This window comes from Callospermophilus lateralis, chromosome 1, assembly GCF_048772815.1.
Source record: "Callospermophilus lateralis isolate mCalLat2 chromosome 1, mCalLat2.hap1, whole genome shotgun sequence".
In the NCBI taxonomy this organism is placed as follows: Eukaryota; Metazoa; Chordata; class Mammalia; order Rodentia; family Sciuridae; genus Callospermophilus; species Callospermophilus lateralis.
In genome coordinates, this window is record NC_135305.1 from 111,301,748 (window position 1) to 111,311,551 (window position 9,804).

The following is a 9,804-nucleotide window of genomic DNA, read 5'->3' on the forward strand; positions in this document are numbered from 1 at the left end:
ACCCTATGATCCTATGATCCCACTCTGGGTATATGTGTAAAGGAAACCAAGTCAGTTCATGAGAGAAGTATCTGTGCTCCTATGTTTACTCAGCACTATTCACAATAGCCAAGATAAGGCATCAACCAACACAGCCCAGAGATAAATGGAGAAAAAAGGTGGTTATACACATATGATGAATAGCACTCAGTATAAAAAGAAGGAAATATGGTCATTTGTGACACCATGGATGAAGCCAGAGGACAGTCCATTTAGTGAAATAAGCCAGGTATAGAAAGAAAAGCACCATATAAACCTCACTTGTGTATAATCTAAAATCGTCAATCTCAGAAGTGGAATGTAGGACAGTATGCACCACAGGTGGGGTTATTGGTGACAGAGAGCCTATAAGAGTATCAAATAACACATAATTATAGTTAGTGACGAGGAACAAGTTCAGGAAATCTAGTGTGCAGCATGGCAACTATAGTTAATGGTGCATATTATATTCTTGGAAAAAAATGTCACGAGAGTGGATGTAAAGTGTTCTCACCACAAACACAACTATGTGAGGTAATGCTTGTGAATTAGCCAGATTTAGCCATTCCACAATGGATATATATACTTGAAAACATGTGGTAACCAATAAATATATATTTCTTTATATGATTTACCTTTTTTTCTAAAGAGCAGAGATATTTCATTTGAAAATAAATATGGCTCAGAAAAGGTGTTTCCCAGTGTAGCCTTCCAGAATTCCCTACAGGAACTAAGAGAATAAAGTCTAGGCTCCATGTAAAGGGAAGAAAAACACATTGGCTTCAAAATTAAGAAAGCCTCCCAGGCCAAAGATCATCCTGGGGGCAAGAAGAGGATGCAAGGTGAATTAAGGAAAAGTACTCAAGGAAGGGAGAAAGATGGGATCTTTCTGTAGTAATTCAGACACCAGATAATGATAACTTGGTCTAAGAAAATAGATGAAAGGAAAGATCAAGAATTCCATTAAGCAAGGAGAAGTACTGAAGCAGAAGAAATAGAATATGTACTTAGATTATCACTGGGGATGAAAACAATGATGATTTCTATAACCCATTTTACAATAAATGTGTATATGGTTTCACTTTTTAAAATAATTCCAAGTTCTCAAGCCTGAGAACATTAGCATAAGATGATGATTCTAAGGAAGCACTAAACCCTGACAATGTGTATTTAGCTACACTACGTCAACTTCAGTTTCTGCCACACTTTCCCTCTTGCCTCCTGTCCTCAAAGATCAGGCCCTGGAAACTCTTGAACTTGGGCTTCTGGCTCATCTGGTGGGTTTTCTTTGGGCTCAAAGCAAACCACTCTTTCTGCCTCCCATGGAAAGTCTGGTTCCCATACTCATGGCCTTTACCCTCATGGAATTCATAAGCCATCCACTGGCCCTTGGCCTCAGGGTCCTGTTCTAATGCTATACTGGAACTGAGAACTACTAAAAGAATACAAAACAAGGAAACTGAAATTCAGGAAGAAGCAAACAGGATCCAGATGAAGGGTAAAAAACCAATAGCAGTGGTGAGAACTGCCAACTGCCTGGGTAAATCTAATCAGAAAAATGATTATATAAAGTAGTTATTATATTAGCAACTGCAACTTTCAGAGATAAAGAAATGAGAAGGAAATAAAATGCTAGAGACTATCAACAGACATGTAAGGTAGGAGAGGGTGCTAAGTTATTCTGAGTCATTCCCTATATTGCTGGGGAGGTGCTGATTAACACTTGACTTTGTTAGGTCTAGAATATATATTAAAAACTTAAGGGTAAATCACATCGGAATTATAGTAGAAGGAAAAAAAAGATGTAAAGGGGGAAAAGAAGAAAAAATAAAATAGGATTGGTACAATGAAGGGTCCAAAAAAAATTCAGCTAAAACAGTAGACAGAATGAATACAATCTTTAAAAATCCAAAAGTATCAATAACCAGTAAGTGAAAATGGGACTAAACACTCCAATTAAAAGATTCTCAAACTCGATGTAAGAAACTTTATTACATAAAATCTAGCCATATTCTATTTATGAGGCACATATAGGACAAAAATAAGGGCACAGAAAACTCAAAAAGAACATATAAAAATATGTACCTAAGAAAGTTAGCAGACCTGCTTCAGTGGTAGGAAAAATGAGCCTCAGGGGCAAAAGGTGTCACCAAGAGCCAAGAGGGTGGCCGCCCATGCTTGCTGCAGCCTTCCATTCAGGGCCCTGTCCGTGCCCTGAGCCAGGACGTGAAGAAACTTTCCAGGAAGAAGTAGCATAAATGACCCTTTGGGAATTATAGTTTAAATTCTCGTGACAACAATATAAAGCTATATGTATCTTTGTAGGATCTTTTTGACACATTTAGAAATGTCTGTGATCTTATCTCTTTTTTTTTGTTTCCATTTTTATTTGATGTTTCCAAATATAAAAAAAGTCAAGATTCTTACACCAATTATCTCAAATAAGACCATGCAGAGCAATTCAATGTGTACAGCAGTTACTTCCCCCTCCAGTTTTTGCTGCTCTTTATACAATAGTGTGATAGACAGGAAATTGGATAGTATGTGCTTGGATGGGAAAATGTCATCTTTACAAAACAACATGCAGGGCAGATTCTACTTTGTCTACAAGTCAAATTTACAGTAACTGCTTTTTCATGAGGGACAAGGAACCGAAAAATTAAGTGCCCAATTTTATTCAACTACCCCACAAATAAGCACAATTAACAGCCTCAACACCTTGCAAACTTTGGAGGGTTGAGATGGTAGGTATTTTACTGGTTATCTTTAGTAGTGGATTCCACTATTTAACCTGGAAATGTTGGCTTTTCAAGTAAATTTCCTTGAGGCTTTCCTCTAATTTTGCTAGATCAGGTTCCACAAGAACAGTGAAGAAATTTTAAAAGTGAAACTATAAGGTACTCTGTAGTATTATACACATTTTTGCTAGTTGCATAGGTGAATGACAGATGTTTTGCTAAATGGCACTGAAGAAAATCCTGACGGCACTACTTAGACCAAAATGTTTCTGACCAAAGAAAATTATACAACAATATTTATAGGCTAACTTTTAAGAGATGGTTGACATTAATACTGTACATTTTTTATATGTCAAATACATAGTTCAAGAGTTTATAAAATAAGTTCATGCATTATTACCTCTAAGAATATCATGTACAAGATAAACCCCCCAAGTACTCTTGATAGCATTTCAGGTGGAAGCAGTCTTATATACAAAAACAATCCAGTTTGTCTGCTGTGTTAAGTGTATAATTTAAACAAATTTCAGAGATTACTGAGAAAAAAATCTTAAGTCCATTGGTGATTGATACAAATCTGTGGGATTTAAAATGTTTCCTTTTTTAAAAACACTCAGAATACATAACCTCTGTACAAAGAAAAATATAAAAATTCTGATGATCACATTTGATCATCCTACATAATTTAGGATAAAATGTCACTGGTTAAGTTTTTCTACTTTACTCTTTCCGTTGACAGCATTAATTTGTGAACTATGTTTATATTTAGTTCAGCTGCCTTTAATGGCACAAGTTCTCATTTTCAAAATGGCACCAATTTTCCTGAAATATAAGAGCTCTATTTTTAGCAGCAATTATATTTTTAAAGGTTAGCAGTTATATAGAGAGCAAATATTTTAACTATACATTTTCTACTTTATACTCACCAATTACAATATTTACAAAAGGCTAATATTGTCTATAAGAAAAAGTGATCTTTTTTCATTCTCCCAACATTAGTCAATGTTTTTTTTTTCCTCTCCCCTTATTTCTGACCTTGTTGGGGGAAGTGCAGGAGTTTCAATCTAGGTACTTATTTGTTTTAGATGGGATGCCTGATTTTTAAAGTGAGTATAAAGGGTAAGATGAAATAATTTTTAGTTCAGGTGTGTTTAGTGCCCCCAAAGTTATGACAAACAGTAATTACTGACAACCTAAAAAAGATGAGACATTTGAAGGTGCCTTAACAATCTTAAGCCCACAGCAGCTGAACAGCAAGGTGGCCTTTGTATTTCACTGTGGTGCAGCCATCACTGACTTGGCCCTGAAGGATTCTAATCCTGTGGTTTTTGGTAAATCTAAATTAAAACTGAAAATGTTTTAAGGGCAATTTACATTGAGGGAAATATGGTTCCAAGATATTCTATGTACGAGATCAATGACAAAGGGAATTGGCAACTGAGCATGCTAAATAAATTCCGTGAATACTCTCTTCATGATAAGATGTATTTACTACATCATTCATTTTGCTAACAGTATTTCTGTAAAAATCACCAACTCACTATAGAGTAATATTTTGTGTTAAATCACTATTGAATTTTAGGGAAAATAGCCATTTCAGGTTGACAGCAACATAACACTAATTATGCAAATTTAGAGAAGAGTTGACAAATTCCCCAAATATCAAATTGAAGTCCTTTGCCCAAACAGTTAAGAACCATACAGAGACAGTCCAAATGTGCAATTTCTGATTTTAAATTCTTATCCTATGAAACAAGTTCTGGAATGGATGGATTTCTTTAATACTACGAATATTTTCCATTGATTCCCACCACAGAAAGATTTGTTGACTATATTAATGCTGCAAATGAGAAAACAATTTAGGGGGAACATACCCACAAGTAATTTGATCTGATAAAAGACTGATGCCAAATGGACAGATCAAAACAAAAAAACCCTAAGAAAATGCTGTGAAAAAAATGACAAAAATAACATGAGGGGGCAAAATATTTTACACTTTTTTTTTTTTTTTTAAAGAAGATTTGAAAGCATCTGAAAAACATGCAAATTGTTTGAAATCCCTGCATGGCAAATTCAGACAGTTTGGGAGCATCATTCAGATGTTTGCCAAGGAAAGTGAAGAAGCCTCTCCCCAAGAGATCACACATGGTCGGGGAGGTCCTCCCCAAACTCTCTATCTTACACTAGATGGCAACCCCGAGGTCTGAGCGGCAGTCACAAACAAGGCATTATTATCTGGAGGGGAAGGTACTGTGGAGTTTCCATTGCTTGGGGAGCAACCCAGCTTTAGCTTTTCCAGATACTCTGCATGTACAGGTTTATGACACTGGAGAACTTTGATTGCATCTTCTACTTTGAACCACTCTCTCTTTCTTCCTATATTAACAGAATCTTCCCAGTCTTCTAATATTTCAGTGACTGTAAGAACATAAACATATGTTCTGTGCTTTCGGTCTTGGTTCTGCTCAAATATACCCAGGAGTCTTCCTAGTTTTCCTTTGACTCCTGCCTCCTCATAAATTTCCCTCAGGGCAGCACCGCCGGGCTCCTCCTCAGGCTCCATTCCTCCTCCTGGGACAATCCACTGGTCTGGGTACCGACTGCTACTCACCAGCAGCACCTCGTCCTCCTGCTCGCTCCGGAAGCACAGGCGCGCTGCCCGCTTCTTGAAGCCTTCGCGGTCATTGGTCCGCGTCTGGTTGGGCTTGAACCTCATCATAGAGGCGGGCTCTTGCTGCCGAGGCTGCTCCGGCCGCCGCCACCCCGCCGGGGAGTAGGGGCGAGGGCGAGTCGGTGACTTGGCGCGTCGGTAGAAAGGCGGCGGCGCGGGGAGTGGCAGCGAGGCCGGTTAGTCCCGGGGCCGACGGCCGCTCCGACGCGGTGCAGGACGCGAGCGCGGGTCACTGGAGCCCGGGCGCCGGGATGGAAGCGCCGCCTCTGCCCCGGCGTCCGCCTTTCTCCATGGAGCCCGCCGCCTCTCGCCTGCGCTCCTCCTGTCGCCGCCCTCAGGGGGAAGAGGCTCCAGGCTCAAGGCTCGCGCCACGCGGAGACAGTTGCGAGCACTCGCGCCGACAGAGCAGCAGCGCTGCGGCCCATCTCTCTTTTTTTCATCTCCATAACGTCTTCTCACTCTCTTTCCTTCAACTGGTTTGGCTAAGGATTTGTAAATCTTATTTATGTTTTTGAAGAACAAATTCTTAGTTGAATCAATCTGAAATATTTTTGATCCTCAATTTCATTAATTTCTATTCTGATCTTCACTATTTCCTGTCTTCTACGAATTTTGGAATTACTTTTTCCTTCCTTTCCTAATATCTTGAGGTAGAATATAAGCTTATTTAATTGGGATCTATTTTCTTAATGTATGCACTCAAAGATTTAATTTTTCGTCTTAGAACTACTTCATACTATGCCAGAGATTTTTATTAATACTTAATTTTTTAGTTATAGGTGGACACAATATCTTTATTTTGGTTTTTATGTGGTGCTGAGGACTGAACCTAGTGCCTCACCCACAATAGATGAACACTCTCCCTCTGAGCCACAACCCCAGCCTGGCCCAGAGATTTTGATATGTTGCATCATTGGTCTTATTTGTTTATCAGAATTTCTTGTTTCATTTTCTCAACTCTTCTATGATTTGCTCTTCATTTAAAAGTGTATTCTTCAACCTCCATGTGTTTATGATTTCTATTTTTAGCTGTTGATTTCTAGTTTTATTCCATTATTATCTGACAGAATACACATTATTATATAGATTTTTTTATATTTGCTAAGACTCACCTAGAATATGGTCTATTTTGGAAAACCTTCCATGGGCTGCTGAGAAGTAGGTAAATTCAGTTGTTTGGAAGCAAAATATTCTGAGGATATCTACTAGGTCTATTTGATTTATAGAATTATTTAGTTCAGAGATACCTCATTTGATTTTATGCTTTGATGACTTATCTATTGGTATTAGGGGTGTGTTGAAATCACCCAGTATTATTGTATTGTGATCTATCTGGGATTTCTTGAAGCATTTTTTGATGTAATTAGGCACACTACATTTGGAGTCTATTTATTTACTGTTGTTTTATCTTCTTTTGGGGTTGTCCCATTTACAAGTATGTAATTGCCTTCTTTGTCTCTTCTTAAATTTTACTTGAAACATGCTTTGTTGGATAAGGGAATAGCTACTCCTGCTTGTTTTCAGACTTCATTCATATGGAATATTTTTTCTATCCCTGTACTTTTAGCCTGTGGATTTCTTTGCCAATGAGATCAGCCTCTTGCAAATAGAACACAGTTGAGTATTGGTTTTTGATCCATGATGCTTATTGGTGTCTTTTCATTTCTTTTTTAAAATATTCTTTTAGTTGTAAATGAACAAAGTATTTTTATTTATTTTTATATGGTGCTTAGGATCAAACCCAATGCCTCACACATGTGAACCATGCACTTCACCACTGAGTTACTGTCCTAGCCCTCATCTGTGTCTTTTAATTGGGGGAATTGACACCATTTACATTCAGTGTTATTGTGGATATGTATATATAGTTTCTTGCCATTTTGATTTGTTTGATATATTTAATTCTATCCTGGCCCTCATGTAATTCATTTAGTTCTCTTCTATTGATCTATATTCATCTGGTGGCTTTGGAAGTGTTTTGAAGTTTCGATGTGTGCAGTTTTTTTTGAGTATTCTTTGTAATGCTAGCTTAGTGGTCATAGATTCTTTTAGATTGTCCTTGCTGAATATAGTAATCTTGGAAGAAATTGTTTTCTTTTGTAACTTGAATTATTTTGTTGCAGGACCACCTCAATTTTAGGATCTGAGATGGTAAGTCGGATGTTAACCTTATTAGTTTGCCTCTAAAAGTGACCTGATGTTTTTCTCTGTAACTTTTAATATTCTTTCCTTATTTTCTATATTGGGCATTTTGATTACAATGTGTATTGCATAGCTTCTGTTCTGATATTATCTATTTGGGGTCCTGTGTGATTCTTGTATGTTGATGTCTCTCATTTCTGATATGAAGAAAGTTTTCTGTTACTATCTCATTGAAGCTGTTCTTAATGCTTTTAGCTTGTATGTCCATGTTCTCTTCTAACCTAATATTTCTTAGGTTTGTTCTCTAGAGGATGCTCTCACAGAGTTCACATGTATATTCACCATGGTCTTTTATTTTTTTTCCTTTATTGTATACTGAGTGTTTACGTTCATATGTCATGTTTTAGAGACCTCCCATTTTATTTTCTGCACAATCTAATTTGTTGCTGATGCTTTCAAATGAAGCTTAATTTTGATTCATTTTCGTTCATTTCTAGGCATTCCAAAGGATTTCTTTTCATTATTTCTGTTTTTTTTTTAATTGAAATGGACTTTCATCTCTTATATCTGTCTCTGAATTCACTCCTTAGATCTTCTTAGAATACTGAAGCAAGTGGGTGCTTTTCAGAGCATAGAGAGACAGGCCATGTTGTGTGTCTATTGATCCAGGAAGTAGCTGGAAGCAAGTGAGGAAGGGACTGGAAGAAATCCCCAGGGAATTCTCATAACGTGCAGAAAATTGCAGTTTTCTGGCTCCAAAAACCTAGAACATGATGTTGTTAATTTTGTACCAATTTCCTTTCCCCAGCACCCCAGCTTGCTTCTGCACACCATGAACTTTCAATCAGGTTTGTAGGTTTAAGGCAACGACTTTGAGTTGTCATCCTGGCTTCAATAGCCACCAAGCTCAAAGTTGATAAGGCTGGTGGGTGGCACCCTTGGGTTGGCACTCTGGCCAGAATAGCATTCACTGAGCACATGTGACTTTCTAGAAAGAACTTCCACTTGACCAGCAGGCAAGTCTGTACAGTGATGAGGGACAGTGTAAGTTTCCTTCCCTCCAGGAATCATGGGTCAAACATGCATGATACTGATCAATGAATGAGAAGGGCAGTCAGAGCCGTGAGATTTACCATGGTGACTCAAACCCCTACTATGTGCCAGGCATTGCACTAAGTCCCCTTTGGAGATGATCCCACTTAATTCCCACAACAACCATGAAAGGGAGGAATGATTTCAAAAAGAATTCTCTGATAGATCCAATTTAACACATCTTCTTGGAGGGAATTGGCCAAGGTCACATCATGATTTTTATTATTAGAAAACATGGATAGTTAGTACCCTAGACCACTCCCTATTCTTAACTCTGTAACCTGTCTCCTAACTCCAGAAGGAGTTAATGCTTTGCTGATTTGTTCATCTCCAGAGACAGAATGTCCTATATGCTGTTTCCAAGTCCCCATTTTGAAATAGGTAAACTGAGGTTCACAGAAGCCAAGTCATCCTCAGGTCTGAGTCAATAGGGCTGAGCATTATTTTTCATTTTGCTATAATTTTTATACTTTGTGCAAAAGTTCAACAAAACCATGTATATTCTATACATCTTCCCCAAATGTTTGTGTTTTTGCCCATTTGCTTTATGTTTTCTGATTTTTTGTCTCCTAAGCCATTTTGAGAATCAGCTAAGTCCTATGCACCTTTAACTCTGAATTACATTTTATTTCCTAAAATAAGAATAGTCTCTTGCACAACATGAATATCACTGTTTAATGAGAAGATCAATATTGGTAGAGACATTAGCATGATCTCATCTCTTGACTTTTTTCATATTTCACCATTTGACACCTAGTTACAAAACTGTACTTTACACTAAAATAATTAAAAGGAAGAGAAAAACAAAATAAAAGAAAGAAGAAAGAAAAAAGTAAAAGGAATGAGAAGAAGAGGAATGGCGAATTGCACCATGTATTCGATTGTCATGACTTTTGAGTGTCTGCTCATCTGAAAGAGTCCTCTGACTCACATTTGTTGGGTGCTGTGACAGCTTTGAAGAGCACAGGCTGGTTATTTGGTAGAATGTTTATCAATGTAGATTCCTCACACAGGATTTCTGCTATGCACATTGTTGTTTTAAATTTTTGGCACTGAGCATTGAACCCAGAGGCACTTAACTATTGACCCATATCCCCAGCCCTTTCTATATTTTACTTAGTGACAGTGTCTCATTGGGTTGCT

General features: G+C 37.6%; 1 pseudogene; it reads right to left on the reverse strand.

The window, feature by feature from the left end:
* Window positions 1-4,856: 4,856 nt before the first annotated feature.
* On the reverse strand, window positions 4,857-5,475 carry LOC143406201 (diphosphoinositol polyphosphate phosphohydrolase NUDT4B pseudogene; annotated as a pseudogene).
* Between the last annotated feature and the right edge of the window lie 4,329 nt (window positions 5,476-9,804).